This window comes from Ambystoma mexicanum, chromosome 14 (assembly GCF_040938575.1).
Source record: "Ambystoma mexicanum isolate Mex_15411 chromosome 14, UKY_AmexF1_1, whole genome shotgun sequence".
Classification (NCBI taxonomy): domain Eukaryota; kingdom Metazoa; phylum Chordata; class Amphibia; order Caudata; family Ambystomatidae; genus Ambystoma; species Ambystoma mexicanum.
In genome coordinates, this window is record NC_090940.1 from 511,870,268 (window position 1) to 511,889,349 (window position 19,082).

At 43.9% G+C, this 19,082-nt stretch overlaps 1 protein-coding gene across 5 annotated transcripts in view; it reads right to left on the reverse strand.

The window, feature by feature from the left end:
* Nucleotides 1-19,082, reverse strand: part of GOLGA5 (golgin A5) — an 800,028-nt gene that overhangs the window by 162,278 nt on the left and 618,668 nt on the right. The gene's annotated exons all lie outside the window — the stretch shown is intronic.

Consider the following 19,082-nt stretch of genomic DNA (forward strand, 5'->3'; position numbering starts at 1 on the left):
AGCGCCATGGCTGCCTCCAAAACCTTACCGACTACGCCCTGGTGAATGGAACTGTTACCGCCCCATTCCAAGGTTGGCGGGGGCGGTAATTCCCCGTTCACCAGGGCCCTTGCCCAATCCCATTTGAGCCCCCATAGGGCTCTATGGGAATGGGAAGGTGCTAATAACGGTACCGCAAATTGCGGTACCGTTATTAGCTCCAAAGTCCCTTTGCGGGTCCCGTCCTTAACGCCTGGTAAAAGCAGGCGTTAAGGGAGGACCCGCAAAGGGAACTCGTAGTGGTCAGTAAGGGATTACCGGCACCGGTAATCCCTTACCGCCCACCTCGTAATGAGGCCCACTGAGTATTACCTTTCTCATTTTAAATGTAACATTTAAGTTACAAGGACAAACTTACCTTTAACGGTTGGTGGCAGTGAACCTTTTAATTAATTCTGTGCACCTTTACCGTGGGCTATTTGCACAGCCCTGGTAAAGGCGCCCATGGGTGCTCATTTTACCAAAATGACCCCCTCTTTTTTCGCCATTTCAGCATTCCTTGTCCTTTCTTGTTCCTTCTCCTGACATTCCGGGGCAGGAAATTCCTTTGAGTGATTTTTATCTTCGGCGGGCCTCCTCTCCAGAGTGTCTGTGAAGGCAGGAAGCAAGGGACGAGTCCAAAACTCTGCAGCCCATTTTCTTCCAGACTGACTATGAGAATCCAGTTCAAACTGGAAGGCTGGCTGTCCTAAAAGGACTGCCAACCCCACCAAGTTTGAATGTTGCTTGGCTGTTTGATTGGCTGGGTTCCTGCATAAAAGTCTGATCCCGGAAGCTGAAGAGGTAATCGACCACTGGAATCACAACCGAAGAGGAAGATGAAGAAACTGAAGCTGAGACGATTTCCAGCAAACAGAGAGCCTCCTGTGTAACCCTAGCCTGTTGTAGCCTTCCTTCCAATCGACTTGGGAGTCCCAAACACGACAACCTCTACCCAAAGGCTGGTGGGATCAACTAGACCCAAGAAGACTTGTATTTTGTGCCATCTCACGTCGTGCTGCGACCTTGCGGGGCTACAATATCCCCAATACCCTGGGAACTCAAGCCATTGTGCGGTGCACAGTCTTCCGAATTCCGAATCTCGCTGAAATCTCGTGGGCATCCCTGCTGGATCTCTAGAGGCAAGATTCAGGTCTGCAAAGTCCCCTCACCAGAATGCTGGACCTTGCAAACGACGAGAATACGACCAGCAATATTCTGTCTTCTTCTGTGCTCCTGAAAAAGCGCCAAATCCACAGAGCCATGTCCAGGCACGAGGAAACTCTTGCCTGGAGCTTTCCAAAGTCCTGTCTTCCATCTTCCTGACAAAGGAATCCATCGACCGGATTTTTGGCTGTAGATCCTGAAGTCTTCCTGCTGCAACTCTTCTTCTGTGCGGAGGTACTGTGTTGGCTGGGGTATTTTACATGCCTGAAGCCTTTATGATTTCTGTATAGCTTTGGGGTGTTTTCTGTGATTGGGAGGCCACTCATCCAGTTCACCCAGGCCCACTGCGGAATCCTCTGAGGGTGTCGTCCCTTATCCAGTGCTCCACTAACTTAAAAGTGAAATACCTACTTGTTTCAACAGTCTTCCTCTAGAACTCTGGCTTTGCCTGCAGCTGGACCCTATCTCACCCTGACTACAGCTGGCACCTAGACCACTAGAGTCCCTCTACTGCCTCTGATTGAACTCATGCTATAGAATAAGGGAAGGACTGGATAAGAAAAGGGTTCTGCCGTGAAAAGAATAACAAGTGTGCAAAAGTTACTCACTAGTAAAAGAAGTTGGTTGGTAACTAACTCAGAGTGCATAGTTTCAAAAGGTTATTACTTACCTGAGATATGTTCTGCCATTCTGAAAAGTATATATAGGATTTACTTACCTTGAATAAGCTGTGTGCCTTCTTAAATAAGTACTCTCAAAGTCTTACTTTCCTTAGAAACTGTCTCGCCATTCTAACAGAAAACATATAGAAGGTTAATTTACTGACCTGTGAATTGCACCCCCCCCCCTCTTCCCAAAAGTAATGCTGTTAATTTCACTTTATTATTCCTGTTAGGATAATTGTATAAGTGTCCCCAATTGGGTCTTGCTTCCCCTTCTTGCTGTTAGCCTGTCCAGAATAAGTCTGCCTTAGGTTATACTACCCTCTTAAGTTGCTGATAGCTCCTTTAAAAAGTATATAGGTTTTACTTACCTCGTGTTATCCATGTACCATCCTAAAACAAGTTACAGTTATTTCTTACCTCAATCTATGTTGCACTGATCTAAAAAGCAACTGTAATAGTATATTACAACATTAGGTTTTACCTGACTAGAATAGCTGTGTGCCATTCCTGAAAAGTGTTCCTTTAGGTGTAGCTGACCTTGTTCTGCCTGGTGCCTACACAATTAGTGTAAAGAGTTCTTGCTTATCTTAGCCTGTGTTCCACTGATCTGAATAACAGCTGTAATTGTATATTATACCAAAAAGGTCTGACTCACCTACTATAACTGGGTGTTATCACAAACTTACTAAAGGTATAATACTGTTCCTTGAATCTGTGTTCCACTATTCAGAAAAGTATATTTGCAGTATATAAGACGCTTTGCATTTGGGAGTACACTGCTTAAAGAACAATACTGCTAGGTCTGGTTGCTACATGTGTGTAATACGTGTGTGGGGTGACTGCGGGCCCTAGTGCCTTTGAGCCCTATGCATATTTTGAAACAGAGGTATATGAGAAATTGACTTCAAGGAGTCTATGTGCCCTGATATAATTGGGCACAAATTCTGTGTTGTGAAATAACAGGTGGATGAATATTGTGCCATGGTGGAGACACAAGTGTCTAATTAATTTACACCAAGCTTGTTAATAGAAGTCATCATGGAAACTAGTCTCAGAAAAGGCAAACGTTTGATGGCATTGGTGGCAAAGAAAAATAGTGTCCACCCAAAAACGCAGAAGAAATAGCACCAGATGTTAGAAGTTCTGATATTGGTATAGACCCGGTAGTAACAGAGCTTTCTTTTACAATGCCTTCAATAATGCCACAACCATCAAAATTACCGTATAATGCATCTCTGACACATACTGAAGCTCAAAACCCATGTTGTATGCCATTGAAAACACCCCAAAATACATCAAATGATGAAAAGGTACTTTATCTAAGGGAACTAAATGGCCTACACGAAATTAGAAATGACATTACGTCATCCTGTGAGGATCACCAACACGAGATGTCATATCAGTCTGAGAACTTAGCAAATGGTGAGCTTGCAGATGTCTCTATGTTAGCACCAGTGATTATGGCTGCACTCAACAGACATGTATCTTTATCCTCAAGTCTCTCTACACCAGTTTCCACCCCTAGAATACAACGTGATTTTGTACATCTGCATAGTAATAAGAAAGGTGATATGTGTTGTAACATGGCGCCCTCTGTCAAGTCTCTCTTGGGAAAGGCGACTTGGCAGATGTTGTTGTCCACCCGCCGTCTGGTATAGAAGGGCAAAAAGAATGGCTAACTAATGCTTATGAAGAGTTTCATTCCTTGGTAAGGAATGATGCAGATATTCCCCCTCAAAAAGAAGCTAGGACGAATAATACTTACAATCTTACGGATGAAACAATGCTGGACTTAAATGAGCAAAATTGTCATACATTTCCTGTATTAACAAGAATTTTGAACCTTTTGGACAAAGGACACCAATTCACGCACTTTGACGTAAGAGAAATGAAAGGCTCCTTGAGTGAGATGTTGGGGAATCTTAATAAGCTAGAAGGCTTTATGTTGGCACACAAGGTTATGCTAAATTCTAGGGTGAAGTTAAATGTCAACACTTCTGATACCAATACAAATTGTCCTGGTGTCTCAAATCACACTGTTATCATGACAACACATTCAACACAGACTCATGATAGAATTGCTAAAGATGAGAAAACTCTCAATGAACATGAATTAATGAGAGGAAAAGGAGATTCATACAAGCCGACACAGGAAGAGAGAGAAAAAATGGACCTAAACAAGGTAGCAAAGTTGCATCACGACAGGCTCTTGGTTTTAGAAAATCTATTCATAAAAGAAATGGTGGGAAATAAACCCACTATAGGAACATCTAAAGGTGAGCTATTAAAAGAGGTCCTGGAGGTTGCAGATATACATACTCCCGATAGTCCATCAGCACTTACAGTACTGTTGGAGCAAGATGAACTGAAAAAGAAGGAGGAGGAGGTGACTGTCGTTAGTCCAGAACATGAGTCAGAGACTAATGCAGGATGGAAATTCTTTATGTCCAGAAAAGCTAAAGAAAACTACAATTAAGAGCAACAAAATGTGAGGATAAAAAAAGAAACCGAAACGCTAGCATTTCCCCAAACAAAACTGATCTTAAAAAGGACCTGCAAAGTAAAAAACAGAGGGTCAATTAAAAAAAATAAAAAAGAAGAATAGAAAAATGGGATCTATAGACTCGACACAGGAAAATGGTTTTGATCCCTCTCAGTTAGATGCTGAATCTCGAGCCCATCTGGAAATGGAGATCCAGGAGCCCCAAGCTGAAGTGGTTAATATACAACAAGCGCCAGGGAACACACAATATAATCCGCACTTATTGCAGAATGGGCAAGATGCAACGAAAGGCATTGCTACTCATAAAGGAGATTCTGGCACTTCCCACCCTAGCACTGTCAAACGTTTTTAAAAAAACCTTTAAACAATCTAACTTAGCTGGGTCTTATCAGGTAACAAAAAACAAAAACACATTTAAAAGAGATAGAAGTAATAGTGACCAGGCACAAATAACTCTGCAAGGTCCACAAACACAACCACAAGGAAAAATCCCCTATATATGCCTGAAACACAGTCACACATGCAATTGAAAAACAGATAGTTCAGCTAAACACTCTATGTCAAACAAACAATGTTAGTCCCAGAGCTAATGCTGAGCGAATTGGGTCTTCAAACGATTTGCAAACTCACATGAACACAGATAGTTCGGGTGGTGAAAAAGAACAACACGGGCTACACTTGGGCAAAAAATACACTATTGAAGCACATGGAAATCAGCAGCAAACCGATACTGCATACATAAAGTCATGTGATGATATACCCAAGGAGCGATTCTCAGATGCATGGCATTGACAGAATCAATCGCACCTACCTATTAAACATGTTTAAAAAAAATACCCACTTTAAGGAACTTGAACACACAGGACATTGAATGGATTAAACTGTCGATCTCCAACAACAACAGGATGTTATGTAAGGTTCAGTCTCCCCTAATTGCAAAAATGTTATGGGATCATAGCGACAATTTCAATATGCTATGTTATGAATTGTACTGCTTTGAAGACATGAATGAATCCATAACCTTTATAGAATTTCAACCACAAATGAGCGGAAATACCACTGCAACCACAGGTGGGCAATTGGGCTCAGATACAGCTATGACTCAAAACTTGCTAATTCAGCTTACCTCGGTGGTGAATGCAATAAAAGGGTTGGCTGGATTGGAAACATTATTGAAGCGTGCTGCTTCTACACATTCTAAGCAGACGTCCACATACCTGAAATAATACAATAGTAACTTGATATTGAACAATTCGAGTATCATTCTGATACAAGAAACCATGGCTGTCCATCCTATTAATGTAGATGGTTTTAAGTCCTTCAGCCATCCTGCTAGGCATGGAAAGAGTGGTCGTCCAGCAGGAGGGTTATTAACCCTTGTCCACAACAGTTTCAAAATGGCAGCTAACTTAATTTCTTCTTCTCATAACCTACTTGCTATTGAAATAACATTAAATCATATTAATATGGTGATTATTAATGTGTACAGCAATCCAAAACAAGGTTTGTACTATGGGACAATAAATGAATTGGATGCTATACTACAGAAATAATGTATTAGAAATGACAACCATGAAGTAATTTCGGGTGGAGATTTTAACTCCGTCTTGAAAGACTCTGCCTTTTTCAAACTAACTGCTGTAACTCAAATCCAGAATGTTGGGGTACATCAAAGAGGGTACTGTTGGTTGAAGTTCCTTGAGAACTGGAATATACACATGATCCCACATGCAAAAAATCAGATTATCTATACATGGTTCAGAGGGAATTCAAGGCCATTGATTGACTATTTTGCTGTATCCAAAAACATATTGGAATTATCGAAGCCAATTGAGGTACATAACATGGGCCTTAGTGACCAAAGGATGCTGAAGTTAACACTAAATATTCAACCACAATTGTTTATGAAAACTATACATCTTGCTCTAATCGAAGTACACCAGCATCCTAAGTCGATTAGATGGAATTCAAAAATATGTAGAAACTTAGCATACTTGGTGAACAGAGATATGTGGGAGATATGTGGTGTGGAGAGAATTGTCCCCCTTTGTTCTGGAACAAACAGAAATTGAATGGATGCAACACTAATGTGATAAAACGTCATCTGGCTGATATTGCAAGTGCACAAAAGAAGTGTACACCCAGTCATCCCTGCAAATATAGTGCGGAGATCGCAGATATAAAGTGCATGCGAAATGGGGATATTAGAAGGGCGAAGAGGTTAACAGAAGATTCTCAGGTATTTATTGGCCTCAAAAGGCAGATCCAAGTGCGAAGCAAATATGCACTTAAAAAGGTAAAGATGGCAAAGTATTTGGCACACAATCAATTAATGATTAGGCTTTTATGTAGACGCAAAACGAAAGCTGTTTGGGCGATACTTCGCTCCTGCGGTAAAGCTAAGAATGCTATCTTTGATGTGGCTATTAATGGTGAGAAGTGGACAGAGTACATCTTAGATAGATATGCGCTACCGAAGGGTTTTCCATCTGCAAATATTTCTGCTTTAGTTACGAAGATCCCAAGAGAATGTGCATGGAATCTTGACGATGTGAGATGGGCTATCAAAAAGCTGACATACTACAAGGCTGCAGGGTCTGATGGGTTTCGGCCATGCTTAATAAAGGACGATCCGCACTTATGGGCTAAATTATTAAAACCTATTTTTGAGTCAGTCTTTGAAACCAGATTGATTCCGAAATCGTGGCTCACAGCAATAATCGTTCCTATTCATGAAAAAGGGCCGATTGATGACCTAGCAATTTTCACCCGATTTCACTAATTGATGTTCCTGCCAAAGTGTTTGCCACTCTTCTCCTAAGGGAACTTGAATACTGCGTAGCAGATAAGATGATGTTATCTAAATATCAAGTGGGTTTTAGGAAAGTATTGGGGACCACACTTAACGCATCAATCCTAGCCCACCTGTTGGAAACCTCTCACCATACCGCCTCAGGTGCCATTTATATGGCATCATTAGATCTCTCTGCAGCCTTTGACAGCGTAATAAGGGCTAGACTGTAGAACAAGCTGATTGCGTATGGAATTCCGGCCCATATTGTGGGACTAATAGCATTACTTCATACCAGAAAGTCATACATGGTATGGATTAACCAAGATGGGTCCACTCCAGAGGCAATCGACACAGAGATAGGGGTTAAACACGGATGCCAGTTGGCAGCTATACTGTTTAACCTATATAGCTGCGACACTGACAAAATACGGGAAAATATGGAGGTATTTCCAGTCAAGCTAGGAGACACAAGAATCAATTGGTTGGCATTCTCTGACAACATCATTCTCTTTGATCGAATGCCCTATGGGCTGCAAACCAAATTGAATGTGTTCTCGGAATATATTAAAAATAACAATCTTGCCATCAATCCAACCAAATTGAATATATTGGTATTTGCGAATAGAAAAAAAGGATGCAGATTTACCTGGAAGATGAATCAAGTGGTAATTGATCAGGTATTGGCAACCAGGTACTTAGATTATAACCTATGTGATGTTAATTCCTTAGAATTGTGGAGCAGCACATTAAATATTAAAGTAATATATCTTAAATCTCAAATGAAAATCTATCATAAGCACTCAAAATTTTCTCTCCTACCTACGATTGAATTTTACCCCCTAAAGGTTGAACCAATAATACTTTATGGACTCGATTTACGTATATTGGATCTAACAAAAATACTCAATAAGCTCCAAGGTAAGACCTGGAAGGCAGTATTAGGCTAACCCAAATAATTACCAAATTCTCTGATTATACATGAACTGTGTCTTAACTCGCTAGCAGCAAAACTGGTGGCGAATGCTGACGAATTATGGAAAAATGTTACATCCTCCCGCGAATTCGCTATGTGAGGACTTTAGTAGAATGGTGGTACATGAATATCCATTGTTGATTAAGCACTATGTCAAGAAGATGAAAACGTTTTTACACCTTATAGCAATGGAACAAAATGAATTATATGAAAGGCCAGGTGTGGTAAAAAAAAATCTTTCAATGGGACTGGGCAAATATAATTGATTTGAATGGAAAGTATACATTTTATAGAGATCAAGCAAGTTTCTTTCACAAACAATGTCCACGTCTGCAATATTTAGTATTGTTTCCATGTTCAAAAGCAAGAACTATATATATGAGATTAAAGTTAAATTTATTTCACACCAAAGACAGAACGATGCATTAGGCTAACAAACAAAGTGTGGCTGACTTGTATGATTGTAGATTCTGTGGCAATAATGAAAGCTATGAGTCACTAAAACATTTAGTGATACACTGTGGCTATTTTGAGAATGTGCGGTATGTATTTATGGGCAAGTTCTATAAAGCTGATTTGTTAGCATCTAGCGAGTTACTATGGTCCCAATGCATGTGGGGTAACAGACAGACAGTGGTATTTGCACTGGTCCAATTTCTGACAGTTATCCGCGAGCATCTTATTGGAATTGAGACTAAGGTGCCTGACTAGGTTTAAGGTATGCTTACATATATGAAACCTGTGACGATATGTTTGGCTTGAGATACTAATGAAACTAAGCTGTATAAAGCCATGGACAATCTATAGGAACACTTCAAGAAAAATGAAAAATAGATGTTTTTCTTTTTTATGAGATGGTTTTTAATTGTTTTAAGTGGATTGTGTATTTTAGGTGTACTGCTACAATATGTTATGCACATGGGAATAAGTTTGTTTGTACACTTTGACCAGTTGGTTTATAAATCTGCATATGTGTAGTTCAAATATTTGTAAAGGCGCATTGAGCCAAACACAAATAAATAAAAATAAAAAATAAAAATATTTGCAAGTTGGTTGACTGTGTGATTTCCTTGCTGGGTGTCACTGTATAGCTGACAGGGTCTACTACCCATGTATTATTGAAAGTAATCAGAAAGTAATCTACACTCTTACCCCCCATGAAATACTGTTAGGTGTTCAAAATAAGGTCTGTGCTTTGATCTGTGTATTTAAAGCATAGTGTTGTGTTTTTATAATTTGTTTATATGCTTTATGATAGTACTTACTTTACCCAAGTATCTCTTGGTCTGCTTGTATATAAAATAAACCCTTCATTTTTTAAATACATAGTGTGTCAGTGTTTCCTTGGACCATATGTATAATACAATTTATTTGTACTGATTCTACAGCCCTCTATCGCTCCTAAGATAAGCCTGGCTGCTCGGTCTATGCTACCATGAACTCAGGTGGTACAGCCTTATACTAAGAGTGGAGTCTTGTACTGTCGCAGTTGAACGGTTTTACTAAGCTCTTAGTTCGACTTAAGAAAAACGTTCCTAACACAAACGAGATTGGAATTCATGTAAAGCATGCTATTATCACAACATTCCTATAATTTGACTTCACAAGGAACCTGAACCGGCTGCTAATTAATAACTATAACAGAGATTACCACAACAGTGTACAAAAAAAATCCAGCTGTCATAACAGTATAAGTAGGGGTAATATATAGGGTGGAAAATGTGAATACATTCTAACAGAGGTGTGGAGAGGAAATGATTCTCAAGGGCTTTTTTCGGAAGGAAAATATCTTAGGAATTAGGTAAACGTTTAGTATGATTGCAATTTACATTTAAGGATATTTCAATGTATTACCCTTTTTATTCTGAGGATTGTTCACGGTGTCACAGGTTTACTTCTGGTAGTTTGCGAGCCACGTGTTATGGATTCCTTATTTTTATAGTGGTGGCCAAGTAGGATACCTTTAAAGGTAATTAAGCAAATCTCAGATGCAAACCTACAGGGAGGCCAATGTAGTTTGGAGAGGATGGTTTGGATGTTGTTGGAGATTTTGGTTCGAGATACTTAGCGTGATGCTGAGTGGAGTAGTGCTGTGATAGGCGATAAAGAGGATTTAGGTAGTGTGGAGGATCAGAAGACGGACACAGAAGCTGTTAAGACATTTTAAGGATATTTATTATACAGTATAATGAGGCCTAACTTTCGCTATATCTTGGGGTGTTCCCTATGTGATGAATCGCATGGAGCCATCACTGAACCCCAGCCTAAAGTCTTCTCCTATGTGGCCAGGGGAAGGCAGCTGCTACCTGACCTTGACCCTGGGGGTGGTATTATGAGGGAGGATCACATGGGAGGAGACAGCCGTGGGAACATGGGGTTACCCCATCAGGAGGGATGCAGTATTCTTCCATTCACTTTGAAGATGACACTATAATACCTAAATTCGCGACAGCATGTTGTCATTATACCAATCCTTCCAGTGGTAAAACCCTAAAACCTCTTAGGCAGGTTACCATGCACACTTCACATGTACATAATGCTCTCTTAACATCTCTGTTAGGTAAGAATTAGTGCAGTCCCACTGGTGTGGGACTACACAAGACTTCTCATTGGTATTAGACCCACCTTTTAATATAGGCCTGTACTACACAAGTTGGTGGTGTGACTGAGCAGCCAGGCTTATCTTAAGAGGGGTAATGTGAGCTGCAGAGCTATGCAATGAAACTAGTAAATACAAGTATCCAATTAAACACTTAAACACTTAAAGCTATAATACATTAATTATGTATACACAAATATATTTAAAGCATTGTTTAAAATGCAGTATTAGCTGTAACATTAATCCCAAGTTAGGATTCAATTTGAAAAGTGAACAATAAAGCAGGTGAGTAACTCATTCATATGTTATACATGGAACAGGTTACTTACCTGTATGTTTTGTTCTCCAGCATAGGTCTGGCTTATATTCACATGCTCATTAATATTCCCTGTCGTCATGCTGGGAATTCTCAGTAAAAGAAAAAACAGTTTCACTTTCACGTACAAACTGTATTTCTCCTCTAAACCAATACTCTGGGCATACTGCCCCCAGCCAATGACAGTCCTCTCCCTAAGCCCCTCCTCTAGCAGCCATCTTCAGATTTGGTAAGCATGAAAAGTGGCAATATGACCAAGAAGAGCCGCAGAGGGGTAGGAGGGAGGGTTTTCATGTGAATCCATGCCAGACCCATGCTGGAGAACAACAGTTACAGGTAAGTAAGTTGTTCCTTCTCCAGCATGGGGTCTGGCATGGATTCACATGGACATGAATACGGAAAACATAGCAGTACAAATTACAAGGCTCAACAGAAGCAATTACTCTTACCTCTGGAACAGGCTATATCTTGGGGTGTTCCCTATGTGATGAATCGCATTGAGCCATCACTGAACCCCAGCCTAAAGTCTTCTCCTATGTGCCCAGGGGAAGGCAGCTGCTACATGACCATCAAGCAGGACTTCGGATAATTGATGGAGAATCCCAGATCCGTCAGCAGCTGTTAAGACATTTTAAGGATATTTATTATACAGTATAATGAGGCCTAACTTTCGCTATATCTTGGTTGTGCAGCACTGCTTGGCCGACTCTGGACTCCTCCCTGGAATCCCTGTCAACGCTGTATAACTTTGTGAAGGTGTGCGTGGACAAGCGGCACACCAGACAGAAATGCTGTCATCACAGCGATTGCTCTGGTGGCTGGGGCTCTCGGACGGCCGGGTAGGGGTCAGTTCGCTAACCGATTATAGTGCGTGATGCACCCGGGTAGCCACCTTGAGATGAAGCGTTGGACAAGGCCTTCCCATGGTTCAGAGGACCAAAGTTCACGAACAGTTGAGAAGTCTTTCGAAAACTTTGTGCGTGCCACGTAGAACTTTAGAGCTCGAGCAACGTCCAGCGAGCGCAAGGCCCTTTCAGCCGGTGACGAAGGCTATGAAAAAAACACAGGTAACACCAAAGGCTTGTTGAGGTGGAATTCCGACAGAACCTTCAGCATTAAGGAGGGGTGCGTCTGCAGCACCACCCTCGATTCGTGGAAAGTCAGGGACTGGATCTCACCCACCCTCCTGGCAGAGGTGATGGCCACAAGGAAAGCCGTTTTCCATGAGAGGAACTTGAGAGCAGCCTGATGCATAGGCTCGAAGGGGGCCCCCATGCGCCTCGTCAGTACCATGTTGAGTTCCCACGCCGGGGCAGGAGCCTTCACCGGTGGGAAAGATAGATCGAAACAGTCCTTTGAGGAACCAAAGAGATCTTCCTGGAGACCGGGTGTAGCGGGAGATAGCCACCAGATGCACCTTGATTGAGGCGTGCACCAGTCCCGCCTTGGCCAAGGACAGCAGTATGGAAGAATCTGCAGGACTGTGACCCTCAGAAGGGTGATCTTCTGTGACTGGCATCACATAGCGAAACGCTTCTACTTGTGACCGTAGCACTTAAGAGTTGATGATGCTCTGGCCTTGGCAAGGACCTCCCTGCAGTCTGCTGGCAACTTGCATCCTCCAAACTCTAGGGCTGCAGAAGCCAAGCGCTCAGGTTCAGTGATCCCGTGTCATGATGCAGGATTGCACCTCCTTCTCTGGTGAGCAGATCCGCGACCACCAGCAGTTTGACTGGAGGCGACGCTGACAGGCTGAGAAGGTCCGGGTACCAAATCTGCCTTGGCACCACTGGCGATGAGTATTCTCCTGCATCAGCACTGTTTGAGTTGATTGATAACCCGCAGAAGGAGAGGCAACGCGTACAGAAACAGGCCTTCTCACGGGAAGGAGAACGCGTCTCCCATGCTCCCCGGTTGGTGGAATCTGCTGGCAAACTTCTGGCATTTGGAGTTTGCCGCCATCGCAAACAGTTCGATCTGGGGCATGCCCCACTTGATGAAGAAGCGGTCCACTTGGTCTTGCCCACGTTCCCACTCGTCGCAGGAGTGCAACTGCCTGCTGAGGGAGTCAGCAATGGTGTTCTTGACTCCCGCCAGGTGAAAGGGGACGAGGAACATTTCTTGTCTGATGGCCCAATGTGTGACAGGTTTCCCCTTTTCTCACCTGTTTTCTCTGTTTTGCGGAGTCCTTTGTCAGGGCTTTCTTTCGAGCAGTTCGGGTCTTGTACAAGCCCGCTCGGCCGTCTTCGGATTCCAGGATTCGTTCAGCTTCTTTGTCCGGGTTCTAGGAAACTCCAGGAAGCTTGGAATGGAGGCAGCACACGGAGGCGGTCTGCACGGAACGCGGAAGAGACAGGACCAAGGAAGGTAGTAGGAAAGGAGAAGGAGGAAGGTCCGGGAACCAGGAAGCAACACAGTTCAGGAGAACGAACTACGGAGCACGTCAGGCCACAGCTATCGGTAGCGTTGAGACGTGCGGAACCGCAGGGGAGTGGCTAATTTATAGGACGTGCTGCATAGGACGTAAAGGTCGATCGATTGCGTTCCGTGTATACGGCCATGTTGGGTGTACTACAGCGAGTAACCCCTGACGTGCCAGGGACCAGGAAGACCAGAAGGGGCATGATCAATGGATCATGACAGCATGCCCCCTTCTAAAACCCGTTCCACCGGGTTTACCTGGATGTATTCGGTGGAACCGTCTGAGCAATCTGGGGAGTTTAAATTCGAGACTGGTTCCCAGATACGTTCCACTGGGTGGATAGCCCTTCCATTCCACCAGGTATTGAAGTCGGCCTCGTCTATATTGGGAGTCACAAATACGAGAAACTTCATATTCCAGCTGGTCATCAACAATCACAGGACTAAGTCTAAGAGTAGTCCGGGTGGTTTGGATGAATGGCTTCAACAGAGATTTGTGAAAAACTGGACGTATCTTCTTCCAGGAGTCCGGAAGTTGGAGTCAAAAGGCCACAGGATTAATAATTTATTTTATAGAGAAGGGCCCATAATACCGGGGAGCCAATTTATTCGGTCTGAGATGTCGGGGCAGAAGTTTCGAGGATAGCCATACTTTATCCCCAATAGAGTAAGAAGGACCTGGTCTTCTCTTTGAATCTGCATAGTGCTTGGTTTGGATTCGCGCACTTTCAAGATGATCCTTGGCGTCTTTCTGTACATTGATGAGTGTTTCGATCAAGGAATCGACAGTTGGAACAGGTGTTGGGTGTGGGAGAACAGAAGGTAAGACCGAAGGGTGGAATCCTTGGCTGCAGAAAAAATGGCTGGTCTTAACAGCTGAATGATCCGAATTATTGTATTCGAATTCGGCCACTGGTATGAGAAGTGACCAATCATCCTGGACTTTGGTAGAGAAGCAACGAAGATATTGTTTAAGGGTTTGATTCACTCGTTCTGTGATACCATTGGTTTGGGGATGATATCCCGAGGAAAGAGCTCGTTGGATCCCTAATATCCTGCAGAGGTGTTCCCAAAACTGAGAGATATACTGTGGTCCTCTGTCCGATATGATCTTGGAAGGAAGTCTATGCAGTCGGAAGATGTGTTGCAGGAAAATACCAGCAAGTTCTGATGAGGATGGTAATGTATACAGAGGAGTAAAGTGAGTCATATGAGTGAATAGGTCAATGGTGACCATGATAGTGGGATAACCTCTGGAAGGCGGAAATTCCACAATGAAGTCTGTAGCTATGATTTCCCAAGGTCTTGTTGGTAGAGTTGGCTGTAATAAAAGACCTGTTGGCTTCTGGGTATCATGTTTGTTCTGATTACAGACGGAACAAGTTTGAATGTACAGTTGTACGTCTGTCTTCATCTTGGGCCACCAAAATTGTCTTTGTATTAGACGAAGGGTGTTGGAAATACAACGATGACCGGAGTGAAGAGTATCATGGCAGAGATTTATTATCCTTTGTTGTAGTTTCTGTGTGGGGATGACCAGGTTAGTATCCTTGAACAAATATCCGTCCTTGATTCTTAAGTCCCATTGATTCTTCTCTGAAAGTCCTTTCCAAAGTTCCGAAGTCTGAGTTTGTACGCAAATCTCTTCCAGGAGGTTGTTTGCTTGAGCTACAAATATGGTATGAGGAAACATCTTGGGATGCGTCCGATCCTCCGGAGGTTCATAGTCTGGACGACGAGAAAGTGCATCAGCTATCACATTTTGGGTTCCAGGGACATGGTGAATCTGAAACTGATATTGGGTAAAAAAGAAGGCCCACCGAGCTTGGCGACTATTGCTACATTCCAGGGCTTGCAATACTTGCAGGTTTCGATGATCCGTGCGCACATGGACCGGAAATTTGGCTCCTAGAAGTAAATGACGCCACTCTGTGAAGGCTTGACGGATGGCTAGCAGCTCTTTCTCTAGGACGGAGTAATGGGTTTCACTAGGAGTTAATGTCCGAGAAAGGTAGGCGATGGGATGTTCCAAGCTATCCTCGAATTGCTGTTTTAGAACGGCTCCAATGGCGTAATTGGAGGCATCTGTCTCCACTATGAATGGTCGATTAACATCAGGCTGAGCAAGAATGGGAGCTTGCGTAAATTCAGACTTTAACTGTTGGAAGGCTTTCTCTTGGGCCATGGTCCAATGAAAGGGCACATCTTTTTTCAATAAGGCAATTATTGGTTGGACAATCTCGGAAAAGGAAGGTATGAATTTCCTATAAAAATTAGCCAAGCCCAGGAAGGATTGTATCTGTTTCACTGAGGCGGGGATGGCCAGGATAAAATAGGCTTGACCTTGGACTGATCCATACCGATACCATCGGGAGTAAGGACAAACCCTAGGTAGTGAACAGTAGAAGTATGGAAGATGCATTTCTCGGGCTTCGCCAGGAGTTTATTTTCGCGTAAGCGTTGTAAAACTGCTTTCACATGTTCTTCGTGCTTGAGAGGGTCCTTTGAAAATATTAGAATATCATCCAGATAGACAATCACAAAAAGGAACAGCATGTCCGAGAACACTCGATCCATGAAACGTTGGAACACCGCTGGGGCATTAGCAAGTCCAAAGGGCATGACTAAGTATTTAAAATGCCCAAAAGGTGTTCTAAAGGCTGTCTTCCACTCGTCACCTGCCCTGATACGAATCAAATGATAGGCGCCCCTGAGATCCAGCTTGGTGAACACAACTGCGCCTCTTACTGCCTCCAGGATGTCTGAGATCAAGGGCAACGGATAGCGGTCCTTGAGAGTACATTGATTTAGACCTCGATGATCCAGACACGGTCTGAGTTCTTTAGTGTCTTTTTTAGGAACGAAGAACAGGGAGGCCCCTGATGGAGATTTAGATGGTCGTATGGTGCCATTTGCGAGATTAGTATCCAGGTATTCACGAAGGGCTTTCATTTCAGGTTCTGATAGGATGAACATCCTTCCAAATGGAATCACCGCGGAAGGTTCTGTCTCAATAGCACAATCTTCAGGTCCGTGGGGAGGTAAGGCCTGAACAATGGCGGAGGAGAAAACCTCGGAATATTCCTGGTAAGCCTCAGGGACCCGGATGATGTTTGAAACTGAGATTGTGTTCTGATGAGTTGTAGGAAACTCCTTAGATGGTGTAGGATCAAGGTCTGGATGTAAGCAGTGGGACATACAAAAAACTCAGAACCCAGGACCAAGGATCCCGCTGCCCAATTGAAATAGGGGTTGTGTCTTTGAAGCCAGGGCATTCCCAAAACCATGGGGTAATGGGCGGACTTGATGATGTCAAATCTTATCCTTTCTCGATGTTGATTTATAGCAAGCTCGATCTCCTTGGTCTGCACGGTTATAGGTCCGGAAAAAAGGGGTCTTCCATCAATTGCTTCCACAGGTTGCATGATAGTCCGGGATTCATAAGGAATATGGTGTTTTAAGACCCATTCATGATCTATGAATACCCCCATAGCTCCACAGTCACCATTGCCAGGTTGGGGTATATTTCTTTCTTGGATGTTGTCAAGAAGGCCTGTAAGATTACCAAGGAATTTTGTCCAGGAGAGTTCAAGGATGAAATAGAGGTGGAGCAGACATCTCTCTCCCGAACCTGCGCTCCGTTTAGGATCGGGAGCTGGCGTTTCCCGAGCGCCGTGGGGGGGCAATCAGACATTCTCTTACTAAATGTTTGTCGGATGCACAATACATACATAATCCAGTATGAATCCTTCGCATCCTCTCTTGTGGAGTAATGGGTCCACGGAAGGCCCCTAATTGCATAGGTTCAGGCTCATTGCTTGGAGTAGAAATGCCTTCTGAGCTTGAAGGGGTTCCAATGGGGTTTTTCTGGAGTGGTAACTTGTTTTTCTTCTTTCCTGCCTTTCTCTCCTGAATGCGAAAGTCAATCTGTAGAGTGAGATCCATTAGGGCTTGAAAAGAACCCGGGCGTGCCACTCTGGCTAGTTCGTCCTTGATCTCTTCATTTAGCCCTCTTCGAAATAAAGTAAAACGAGCTTCAGAGGACCAATCCGCTTCCTTAGCCAGCTGTTTGAAGCGTTTGACATACGTGAGCAAGTCCTGGGTACCCTGATGAAAGTCGAGTAGACGTTCCTGGGCACTGTAAACTTGTTCCGGGCGTTCGAACATGGCCTTGAGGGCCTCTATAAAGCCATCGTAGTCATCCAGGTGAGCATCATCAGAGTTAACCAATGGGGTGGCCCAGGTCAAGGCATTCCCGGAAAGATGCGAGATTATAAAGCCCACTTTAGCCCTGGGCGTAGAAAAATAATAAGGCTTAAATGTAAAGTGGACCAAACAAGAATCTAGGAATACACGAAGGCTCTTTGCTGAACCGTCGAACTTATCAACAACGCCGCCTAGAATTACACTCTCCTTCATGGCGGAATCACGGGATAACACCAATTGTTTTAACTCAGCGTTTTCCGCCTTTAAGTTTTGCACTTCGGTCGTCAGCTCTTGCATGCCACGCATAAGATCCTGGACGGCTGCTTCCATGTCTGTATCGAGATCGGTCAGGTGGCGTCTCAATCTGTCACAGGTTTCCCCTTTTCTCACCCGTTTTCTCTGTTTTGCAGAGTCCTTTGTCTGGGTTTTCTTTCGAGCAGTTCGGGTCTTGTACAAGCCCGCTCGGCCGTCTTCGGATTCCAGGATTCGTTCAGCTTCTTCGTCTGGGATCTACGAAACTCCAGGAAGCTTGGAATGGAGGCAGCACACGGAGGCGGTCTGCGCGGAACGCGGAAGAGACAGGATCAAGGAAGGTAGTAGGAAAGGAGAAGGAGGAAGGTCCGGGAACCAGGAAGCAACACAGTTCAGGAGAACGAACTACAGAGCACGTCAGGCCACAGCTATCGGTAGCGTTGAGACACGCGGAACCGCAGGGGAGTGGCTAATTTATAGGATGTGCTGCATAGGACGTAAAGGTCGATAGACCGCGTTCCGTGTATACGGCCATGTTGGGTGTACTACAGCGAGTAACCCCTGACGTGCCAGGGACCAGGAAGACCAGAAGGGGCGTGATCGATGGATCATGACACGATGTCACAAGTCCTGCGCCTCTTTGGAGAGTGCTGGGGATCGAGTGCCCCCTGCTTCCTTAAGTAGAACATTGTGGTGGTGTTTTCCGTGAAGAACCTCACCACTTTTCCCTTTAGAGATGAAGGAAGGACTTGAGGGCCCAGAACACTGCCTGCAGTTCCGGGATATTGATGTGAACATCCTTCTCCCATGCCTGCCACAGGGCTCTGGTGTGCAGATGTCTAGTGTGTGCTCACCAGCCTTCCAGGGAAGCATATGTGGTGACCACCTCCTGGTACGGGGGGCTTTGGAACCCTTTGCCCCAGGCAGCGTTGGGGTGAACGCCCTACCACTCTATCACCTGACAGAACTCCTCATCGAGCGGGATCTTGTCCACGAAGCTTCCGGGCCCCTCAACCCAGCGAGGGTCCATGAACTCCTGAAGAAGTTGCATCCGTAACCTGCAGAGCCTGATGTCACCTTGCATCTATAAGGTAGATGCAAGATGACATCATGCTGAGAAGTGACTTGATGGTCCACACCGTGGAGGTCTTCAGCGACCACAGTCGAT